This window comes from Ascidiella aspersa, chromosome 1, assembly GCF_963924565.1.
Source record: "Ascidiella aspersa chromosome 1, kaAscAspe10.2, whole genome shotgun sequence".
Taxonomy (NCBI): Eukaryota; Metazoa; Chordata; class Ascidiacea; order Phlebobranchia; family Ascidiidae; genus Ascidiella; species Ascidiella aspersa.
The window spans coordinates 409,624-421,711 of NC_139447.1; positions in this window are offsets into that span (position 1 = coordinate 409,624).

The window sequence follows — 12,088 nt, forward strand, 5'->3', positions numbered from 1 at the left end:
TCATTCATTATAGACTAGCTTGCCATATTATCAAACACAAACAAAAGGCCATGGGTAAAGTTAAACCTCGGCCCACTGAGCAAATTATGGCAAATGCACACGCAAGGTATTTCAACAGAGCAACAAAATAGGAAACACGCACCTAATTTTTTCTATATATTACCAAACAGATGAACTGCTACTCTCTGTTTTCCTGTGTTTTTTCTCATTGACACCCGCTTGCATAATTTGTTTTTGTTTGTCTGGTATAAAAATCAAGCCAAAATAGGATTTTTTTCAGTCAAAAATTTTTTTTCAGTTGAAAATGTTTGGCAAAATTCTGCAATAAATATTGAAGAAATGCTATTTTTTATTGTAACTCAGTTATATTTCATGTCAAAAGACTTCACTGGGCTGCGATTTTGGCAAAACATTGTAAACCATGGTGATGCGATAAATAAGGGTGAACAAACGTTTTATTTTCTTGTTTTTTTTGCAGCAGAATTTTTCCAGGGTGCCCTCTTGATAGGTTGGAAAACTTGCAGGTGCACTTGCCATACTTTTCACAGTGGGCCAGAGGTCCTAGCTTAAAATGTTATTATGTGCTATAGAATTGATTGTAGTTCATAAAAAATATGTTTACCATTAGAACTTTATAACAAGGCGCTGGTCTAGAATCCTACCACAGTTAATAACGCAGCCCTCAATATTTACTGTTTAAATGTGGGTGGGTCAAGTATAATTATATTTATTGTTTAACAAATAATACTCGACCCAACCAAACCAAACGCTAACCCGCAACCTAACCCAAATAATGTGCATTGTGGAAGGATTCTAGGTCAGCGCTCATCGTTTTAATGAATCATATTGTAGCAATTGTCCTGCCAAAGCCAAGATAGGCAAAAATTTTTACATTTGTTCTGGGAATTCACTTTGTAAAAGCATATTTTCACCTATTTCAATTAACAAACACTAGTATTCCCATTAAACGTTTGCATACTCAACATACCTGTGTAGCATTTATAAATACAGGAAAAAAATAACACGAATGCAATATAATGTAACGATAATTTACGTAAAACAAAATTTGAAAAATATAAAAGTACTGCTTGCGACACTTCTACCATACAGAAACAAGTGGCGTTGGTGTAGAATCCTATCACATCAAGCATTATTTGGGTTAAGGTGCAGGTTAGTGTGTTAGCGTTTGGGTGAGTCAAGAAATATTGTTAAAAAATAGTATTTGGCCCACTCTTAACCAAACAATAACTGACACCCTAATCTAAATATTGTGCATCGCTTTAATAATCCAGCAAGATTCTTGTAAGATTCTAGACCTGCGCCAACCAAGTTTATAAAGTAACAAATAGGCAATTTTATTATTTTTTCAATATTTTGTAATAATTAAGGTGAAATAAAACTACAATTTCCAGCTTAATTGTAAAAACTTTTAAGTTCTTCATTCACAATTATCATCCGCCGGACGATATTGTTACGTCACAAATCACACACCCTGATGCAGTCACGTGACGATAGTATTTTTGGGAATGCAGCGAGAGATTAAAACGTAAAAACTTTTAATGATTTTCTGTTAAGCATTCGTTATAGAATTGCTTAATTCTTTCTGAATAGATTCGTCTAAATTATTTGTCTCATTTTTAATATTTAAGTAAAATAAATAGCTTCACGGTTGACCGCGTTTAACACAAATCAATAACATAGAAACTGTATGTGTATTTTAATTTTTAAAAGGGTATTTTTCAAATATCCTTTTAAAACTTTTTTTTTAAATAAAAACATAAGATAAAATCCAAAATATGCTTAAGGCTAGCTAGAAAAGTGCAAATTAAAAAGCTTTGTAGTTTTAAAGTAAAAAATATCTTGCAAACGAATTGTAGCCTATTCCAAATACGCTTTACGAACATCTGTTTTTTACAAAGCGATTAGATAAATCACATAACTTTAATTTGTTTAATGTTGTATTTCGTATATAAAAGGTTAACTATTAGCACTTTTTTATGTAAAAACAGTTCAATTTATGTAAGATGACGTATGTTTAAAGATAAAAGAGTGTACAGATTAGATATAGTAACAACTACAAAAATAGAATCGCTTAACTAATTTAATTTAGAATATATATAGGTAAGTACAAATGGATTAGAGTCTAATAAGGTACTATGAAGCATGTAATAAAACTTACAATCAATTCAAGTCAAATACCGGTAGACCCAAAACTTTCGCGCTCGCTTCGCCCGCCAGCTGCGCCGCCAAGTTTCAAAATGTCTCCAGGTGCGCCCTGAAGTAAGGGAGGGTTCAGAAAACGCTGGTCTAACGTAACACTGGGATTGTCCCCAACCTCTTACTGCGTGTGTACCCCTTAGTTAGAACATTATTATTTTAGCGAAATTCTTATCAATATTAATTGAGTTTAGGTTTTCACGTGTTTACTCAGGTATTTGTCTAAAGAGACATTTTCTATTTATCTATCGTTTTTGCGACGCTTGTTTCACACCTTTCTACTATTCCTTTTTTCGACTAAAGTGTATATAAACGGGTGTAACTGATGTGGCCTTCATATCACTGATGATGGCGTGAGCATTTTGCCGAAACGTTTGAACAATAAAGCATGTCGCTTTTTATGTCTATTTGGGCCGTTATTCAACTTATGAGCAGATCCGTATGTAGTGCTCCAAAGACATTTTCTCGATATATATTAAAACTAGGCCTGTGAAGTCGGACTCGGTCTCAACGAAGTTGATAAATTTGACTGAAGTTGGACAAGTGAATCAACTTAATTTCTAGGCTGGAGTCAGACTCGGGTATTTTCAAACCGACTTCGCAGCCCCGGTTAAAACAGGGAACGTAGCCATTTTCAATCTTAGAATTTCCAGCATGGAAAGAATTTCCAGCAAAAATAAACCACATCTGGTTCACAACTTCGTAAAACCAAAAGCAAATGAATACGCACAATATTTATTGAGCGAGTATTTCATACAAATGTGAGGATGTTGTTGTACAGTAGACACATTGTTAATAATGACTTACACACGGTAAATGTTGACTGTTTGGTACAAAAGTAAGGCGGGTGACAGTTATTTACTTTAGTTTGGGCGATGGTTAATAATAGGTCATCCGTTATCGAAATTCAGATGCATTTTTTAAATAATTTTGAACTAGTTATATTTTGATACCAACAAACCATAATTTTAAAGCTACAATTTTTACGTATGATATGCTTAAAGGATTATAAAATGTAGAACGTTTTGTCCAACATTGGCCAAAGTATCTTGGAGGTTTCCAGCAAGTAACATTTAAGTCAGTGTGAATGGAACCATTCTAAAACGACAATGATGATTGTTTCGTCACACACAGATCATTGTTCAATTCTTGCACATGCCAGGTTCGAGGTAGAATTTATCGACAGCTGCGTCTCCCATCCAATCCCGTCCACGTTCGGCAACTATTTGAATCTGCAGACCAACGAGTGTTTATTAGTAATATTTAACCTAGTTGCCATTTTATCTTTGAAGTTGCTTTAAACTCAGCGAAATGTCTGATTTTGCTTTATTAAGAATAATGTTTTTTTTTTGTTTTTTTGTCTTTTTAAATTAATCGTATATTAGAATAAACCTAAATAAAAAAGTGAATGTCGCAAAAATAAGTAACTTATACTTACGCATGGTGGCGCTATTGTAATATATTGTTTCATAAAATCCCGTGGAAACAAATTTCCGAGAATTAATGCTTAAATGTGCCGAATATTTGCTCTGTTAATGAGCTTACATGTTGGAGTGCAAACAATCAAAATGTTTCCCTACATTGTACAAAGTTGATGTGTTGTTATTAAACACAATGTTTCTTTCATTGACGTGTTTTAAGTTTTTTAATTGTGATATTACAGTTAACCACTTAGCAAATATCCTAGTGAGGGTGCCGCTCATTATTTATCCATAATAAAGGGCGACGAAGGCTAAAAAAGGTTGGAAACCATAGCTTTAACCCTAAGGTCTAACATTGACCTGTTGAACAAACATCAGCACAAAACATTTGTCGCAACTTTCAACTCTTAACCAACCTTTTGCGGGACGGCCGAATCTATCTGGAACGACTTTCTCATCCAATTGTCATTTCGCGCTGGCTCATCCATGCGGAACATGACGTCACTACCGTACCACGCTTTGAACGCGTGTTCTCTGCGTGAGACATCAAAGTTGAAGTAGAAGTGGAAGCAATAGCACCCTCTGACGTCATCACTTTGTAGCACGGCCCTGTCCCCTGGTTGCGCAGGGTTGCTCGCTTCTAAGTAGGCGTAATAGTTGCCTGGAAGTGAAGAAAATTGTTTAATAACAGTCACTATTTTGGCACATTTAAAGATTTAACAAGTTGTCCCCGACATTTTATTGCGTGTGTACACCTCAGAACTTTATATTTTTTAGCAAAATCCTCATCGATAATTTTGAGTTGATGTTTTTACGTGTTTACTCAGGCATCTGGATACAATATTTTGCACGAACAGTCACTGACAACAAATTTTATATAGTTTTTTTTTACTTCTTATTGTGGACCGATAATTTTTAGTTTGTGTGGACCAGGCCCCAGGGTTATAGCGTATGTTTTCAAAGATGGCGTGTTAAATTGACGTCATAAAACAAATAGATTAATGAAACCTGCTATTTTCGATCGAATTCATGCGCGAATATGAAACTTAAATCAAGTCTAAATACAATTAAGGAGAATGTGAAATAAGCTATTGCTGCCAGGCATAATATATAACCGGATGTTGCTCGCAGCACGATTATATAATCAATAAGGAGAATGGATCGTGCGTTTTTACTATTATTCGTTTTTCTTTGAAAAATCATCCCATTTTTAATTCTAAATTAATATTTTATTTAGGCCTTTTTAATTATGAACCCCCAAATATATTCCACGGACCCTTGGTTGAGAACATCTGGTCAATAAACATCAATAAACAGTTGCTTTGGAGAACATTCAAAGTCAAAAGGTCATAACTTGCTCGGATTTCAAGGTCAAGTTTTTGCGGAAGTCAAGGTCAAAGTTTGCTCGTTGGTCAAGGTCATTACGTGGGCGTGAATAACTCTGTTGCGTGACAAGGTCACTGCATTGGCATTCAAGGTCACCTAATGGTTCCTAGATTGCGGTCAAGGTTAAATTGCAACAAAACACGCTTTTTAGCTCAAGGCAAGCGCCAAGCAAAATTGCTTCTGCAAATATTTGTCAGTTTGAAAGATCTAACTAGTGATAACTTCGAAAAAAATAAAAAAAACATAGCTAACGATTTGGCTCAAAAGGGTGTTATTATTATTTGATGGATTTGTGCTGTTTGATAAAAGTGGCTGTTTGCGCATTTAAAAAAATGATAACAAACTTTTTTTTATTATAGAGCGACATTGATAACAAAAAAGTTCAATACCCCAAGTAGACCACAGAGCTACAAACACCTGGAGTTGTAGTTTAAATCTGCGTAACTCGTATTTTGGTATTATCGACCAGTTACCGATAAACCGACACAAACTGAAGGTCGATGTTTGTTGGGATAAAAGTGAGTCTAAGTGGGTTTATCCTTGTGCCGCAAACAGTAGATTGTAAATTTTTAAAATGTCAACTTAGCTGCGAACAAAAAGTTGAAAAAAGGCAACCTACTACTGTATGCCATTAATAGTGAAATAAACAATTATCAACTGGAATAGAACTTATGAATAACAAACTATATTTGATTGAGCCATAAATCATTAAGCTTTTGAAATGTCTGTAAATCTCAAATGTTATCAAAAAGCTCTTTCCGCGACAAAATTAAATAATTGCTCGACGAATAAAATACCGTATTATGTCAAGAGGGCATTTTTGTAATAATGTAAACTTATGTCAGAGATATATTTTATAAATTTTGATTTTCTAATGACGCTCTAAAATCTTAATATTGTGAATTTTACAAAATGTAAATTAAGAATGAGTTCACAAAAAAAGGGTTAGGCCTAAATTTTGTAAATTTGAGTTAAAACAGAATATTAAGCCAAGTGCTGTTAGAACGAAATGTGTCTGAATTTTCTAAAGCAATGAAGTTATGTTTAAAAGTTTCAAACATTCTGTCAGCTTTATTTGCATCACAAACTAATAAAATAAATGCGCTTTAAACGAGCCTAGTTTGTTTTGATGGCGCAAATTGCTGCGAGGCACAGCACGCCACAGGGCAGGCTGTCTTGGCCCTAATCCTTAAACTGCCCCGAGAATGATATTGACCGGCCTGACAAGTTGTGCAACAATCTGTGGCGACTATCGGCATTCTTGTCAGGACGCCAAACAAGCACAGAAACGCCCAACTTACGTAAAAGCACTGAAGTTAACTTAGTTTACCTAAACTCAAAAGTTGTTTTTTAACAAATATAATGTAAAATCAGAAACGCCCAGTCTACGCTGAAACATTGAAGTTTTATTTCCAAATTTACATTTTTTTCCAATTAAATACAAAAAATATAATTTAGAATCAGAAACGTCCAATTTGGCCATATACGAGTTGCTGACTGGAAAATTTCCAAACCCATATGCTTGGTTTAATACTGAAATTATATTTTAAAATAATTTGTAAATAGTTCGTGTGTTTAACAGTTTGTTCAATTATAATTTTCGATTTAAACGACGTTGCACAAATGTGCATTCTTATGTGACAATTTCCTAGTTTTCCAAATTCCCACATAGCTTAAAAAACCACGCACCGGTATTGCAATATTAACGGATTCTCATTTTTTTAAATATCTTCTGCTTACTCAACTCAAACAAGTTCTAAAACAACGTTGTTCGTGTGTTAAAAGTGCATTTACACAGACATAATTTAAATTCTAAATCTTAATATTTATTTCAAAAGCCAAACAAAGCAGCTTTAACTGACATCTGATAATTATTTTACACTCCACATTTATTTGGAGGTTCCACAAATTAGGAAAACCAAACTTGCTTGCACCTAAGCGATATAAGCTTTTAAAAACACATTAATTGGTTGGCACGCGGGTATAGGTGGTAAAATATTTGCCTCTATTTCTGCCACAACATATCGGAGATCAGATCAGCCTTTGCCTAAAAACAAGCACAAGCCCTAGGGCACAAGATATAAGGGGGTTACAGCTAAAATTAAATTCAGCAAAACTATGTTTTTTAAAAGTTGATTCTTGTCTTTCACATTAACCAAAGTTAAAAAAACGTTCTGCGCAAATTTCTTTAAATTGAAATATGTAGAAAATACGTATATCCCCGAATATATGTAACATAGATATAAATTTTTAATTTAAATTAATACACATTTCACTAAAGGGCAAACAATTTAAAAACAAATCAGGGCATCTTACTTTGGAATTACTTTACCTTTTTATTATATTCACACTAAACAACCACTATGACGTTACAATACATATTGTTTTACTGGAATATTGTATTGATGTTAAACTTTTCTTACTTTTTTCAAATAGTAAAAGCTGAAGTATTTGATGAGGCAGGCTTGTTATAGTTTAGTTTTGTTTAGATCTGGCAGAATATTTTAGAGAAGTCATTCGGTAAATGTTGTTTTACACTTTGCTAAAAGTAGTGCTTTAATATGAAAGGTTTGGCTTGACGATTGGGGAAATAATCCAAGGTTTGCAAACTGAAATCTTTTTCTGCAAGCGGAACCCAGTAAAGTATTATTTACCTTATTTCTAGTTAAAAGGAGTGACGTTAATAGCAAGTTAAAGCGGGGCCGCTCTATTTTATAAACCCTGTTTTGATCTTTTAAAATAAACGTGTACGGTTCAAAAATAATTGATTGGGAAAATTATGATATTTTGAAATCTGTACTTCATTAAAAACTTCCCTAGATTGGTTGTACTTTTTTAACATTCACTTTTTTAATTAAAAGCGGTGTTTTTTATATCACTTGTTAATCTGCACTCAACCTTAAGTAAATATATCCACAATATCCAGCTTTTTTAAAAGTTCGTGACCTTGCCCTACCGTCATATGCCCGTTGCGGTCCAGTGAACATGGACCACGTGCGTCCACGCGCAAGTGACCACCCCACGGTTCCGACGTTCTTCCACCGTCCAAGTCCTTCGTTAGATTCAAAGCTGGTGTCGTAGTAGCCTAGAAACGTCAAGGGCAAGATGAGATGGAGTCAGTTATAAATTTTTGAAACAAATTGTCGCGATTTTCGAAGTTAATCGTAATCCAAGTTAGAATATTGGTAATTTGAAAGAAGTTTTCAACCACATAAGTCGGTATATATACTGTTTCATCCAAGAACTTTTAGTAAAATAATACGACCGCCCCTGAACAATGTAAACCGGTGTTGAAATTCAAACAAGTAATGGTTTCTAATGGTTACTAATATTTAAAAAAAACTTTCAAAGCCGACCCATCATTTATTGTAATTCACATGATCATTTCCCATATTATACTAAAAAACACTGCTTTAAACGAATTGTAATCATCAGCTTCTAGATCTAGCCGCCCTCTGTTAATCAAAAATTATTAAGGAGTGGTTGAAAAAGCGCTTGATGTTTAAATCGCCAGAAGTAACTCACCTGCAGGCAAGGAGTTGTAGCGAGAATTGGAACATCCTCCAAGTTCAACAACTCTTGGGGCTGGGGGCGTGGTCGTTGTGGGCGGGTCAGCAGAGGTTGTGGGCGGGGCTGGGGGCGTGGTCGTTGGGGGCGGGGCAGGAGGGGTTGTGGGCGGCGCTGGGGGCTGAACCGTAGTACTTGCGGGAATAGTTTCACTTGTATCAGGAGGTGTGGGTTCGGTTGTCATTGGGGCTTTTGTGGACATCTGGGTTGGGGCTTGGGTGTTTTGACCCGTTGGTAAACTAACTCCGTTGGGGAGCTGGAAACCAGGGGGTAATTGGAAACCAGGAGGGAGGGTAAAACCTGGTGGGATTTGAAATCCAGGAGGTAGTTGAAATCCAGGGGGTAATTGGAACCCAGAGGGTAAAGAAAAACCAGGGGGTAATTGGAACCCAGGGGGTAAAGAAAAACCCTGGGGCGGGGCTTCTGACGTCATTGGGGCTTCTGTGGTCGCTGGAGGTGGAGCTTCTGACGTCATTGGGGCTGGAGGTGGGGCTTCTGAGGTCATTGGAGCCGGAGGTGGGGCTTCTGACGTCATTGGGGCTGGGGCTTCTGTGGTCATTGGGGCCGGAGGTGGGGCTTCTGACGTCATTGGGGGTGGGGCTTCTGACGTCATTGGAGCTGGGGGTGGTGCTTCTGACGTCATTGGGGCTGGAGGTGGGGCTTCTGACGTCATTGGGGGAGGGGCTTCTGACGTCATTGGTGCTGGGGGAGGGGCTTCTGACGTCATTGGGGCTTGTGTGTTAAGGTTCACAGGCAAGCTAATTCCTGAAGGAAGTTGAAACCCTGGGGGTAATTGGAACCCAGGGGGTAGTTGAAATCCAGGGGGTAACTGAAAACCAGGGGGTAGTTGAAATCCAGGGGGGAGGGTAAAACCAGGTGGAATTTGGAATCCAGGGGGTAGTTGAAATCCAGCAGGGAGGGAAAACCCAGGGGGTAAGCTAAACCCACCCGGCAAACCTGAGGGAGGGTTGACCACCGGTTGTTCCCTTTCATTCCCGGGGTTCATGGGGGGTAAGGTTGCCCCTGGAGACGCGAGGCAAGCCATCTCGAACTTGAGGTTTCGCTGAAACTGGCTGAACATTTCAACCACAGTGGCCCTGTAAATTAATGTGTTTTGTTGAATTGTGAGCAAGTTCAATCAATATAATCGACAGAAGCATATACTTTCTAATTAATAAAAGAACAAAACGGGTTCTACAAAGATTATTAAACAACTGCAAAGAAAGTGAAACTTTTGTGTTAAAGCTTGTCAGTTTAACAATACGCTTAGTCTTCTGACAGTGCTAGGCTACCTGGCTTTCAGTTTCGTGTTTTTAAATACCTTTGTACGTTAAATTTATGTTGATTATATTTTTGACTGTTTCATGAATCATAACAATCGTACATATTTTGTTTTAGTGTTGTTTTGCTTTACCAAGAGTAAAAGTTTGTTTTTTTTCAATTGTAAATTACCTGACTTGCATTACATATGATAACGTGAAGAGTTGAAGCTTTTCCGCACACAACTTACACTTTCACACAATTAAACAAGAGCTCTCTTTACGACGCAACAACTTACATTATGACGTAGGTAATCTCACCTTATGACGTAGGTGGTATCTTTGCACTCCTGTGGGGAGTTCCAAGTGAACACGACCCCGGTGCTTTTGTCGTTATTATCGGAATGTGAGATGGCGTTGTTGGTCCCGGGGGTGCAACTCATCAACTTTAACCCCTCTTTGCTGGGGGGGTCGAAGCTCCCCACCGCAACCGTCCCTGTTTCCCCCTCACGGACTTGCAAGAACAAACCCCTGAACTGGCTCGTCCCTGTGATGCTTACTGCGGGTGGAAGGAATAGTTAGGTTTAAAACTTAGTTTACACCAGATGAACGATTTTGATTTATGATTATAAAGTGTAACTTTGTGCTGTGATTCTAACAGTTGCAGTTGGACTAGTTTGAGTGTCGGCGCGTTCGCTAATTACACCATCATGAAGGGGTTAACCTTGAAACGATTACTTCAGCGTTGCTCGTGCTTAATGATTGGTAAAAAGAACCGAGAACAAATGTTTCTTTTCAACACTTTTTTAACCTAAAAATTTATTGTAATTTTAGACCCAGACTCAGGGTCTGAAATGTCATTTTTATAAAGCTCACTGTAATTTTCTTAAATAGTTATTTACACTAACATCGCTAAGCGATAACTATATTCAAATTAATAACGTTAAACATGAACTTATATCCGCTAAGCGATATTTAGGCCTTACAATTATTCAGCCCTTAAAAATAATAATAAAAACTAAACCCCTTTTTTAATGTAGTATTAAATAAGCAATACCCGAAGTTTGCGTTAGTATATCATGGTTCAAGAACTTGAAATCATAAACAATTTTTTTTTTTTCGTTTGTGTGTCGAAACAATTTCTTGTTCAGATTATTTTGGAAAAGTAAATTGTATGACGGACAACTACGGGTAATGTAAGTCGATCACTTAATGACGCGTTTCGTCGCTTGATATCCTCCCATCATTGGGGAGTGGCGTTCTGGCCTGAGGGCGAGATAAATGTCCGCTTACAAATCATTAGGACAACATTTTTTTACTTATTTACCACTTTTTGCAATATCACGTTGAAGAAAAAGGTCGCAAGTTTGTAAAGAAAATAACTTGTTGTGTATTTTTTGGTACCTAAGTTTTCAACATTAACATTTGGTTATTTTTTTTACTTCACGGTTAACACTTTAAAATGAAACAACGTCTAGATTCTTTGAAATGAGGAACGCCCTGTGGTTTTTAATAGGGAATAAAATATATGAACTACAGTTTCGCGAAATAAGTAGCAAAAGCAATCGATGTAAAAATAGGCTACTCAAAAAGGTTTGTAATCACTGTGTTAACTTCCCAAAAAAATACAAACTATAATTTGCTTTAAATCTAGAAAATTGATTGGTGTTAGATTTATATAATTACTTTCTAAACACATCAAATACACAACACTAATTTAGATGTGGAACTATTCTACAAAAATACCTTTAAAAACCCTTCGCAATAAAAAAAACATTTTTTAATCAGAACGTCACATCGCCAACAAATGGTGGGAACCCCCTTACCTGAGACGGTGTCCCCGGGGCTGAAGATAGGTTGCGCGTCAATCCCGAACCCCAGGGAACTGCTGGGGCCGGGGTGACCCACTGGGTCCATCGATATACACGTGGAAGCTGGGGGTCCAGTGGGGTAAGCCCCCGTGTGGGTGAAACATAGAAACCCCACTCCTAATAAGACCGCGAGGTACGACATCATCACCTGTTCAACTCTACATAAGCATAAATAAAATTACAAAAAGTACGTTTGTAAGTGGCAAAGATGACTCAAAATGCATTTCGCTTTGTAATTGTAACGCTATATGTTTCATAAGGTCCTAATAGTAGGCCTACGCCATGGGAATTATTTTGATTTTAAAAAAAGCCGCGAGTTTGGTAAAAAAGAGATTTCTAAGTTAGGAATAAAATAGTTACCTAAGTT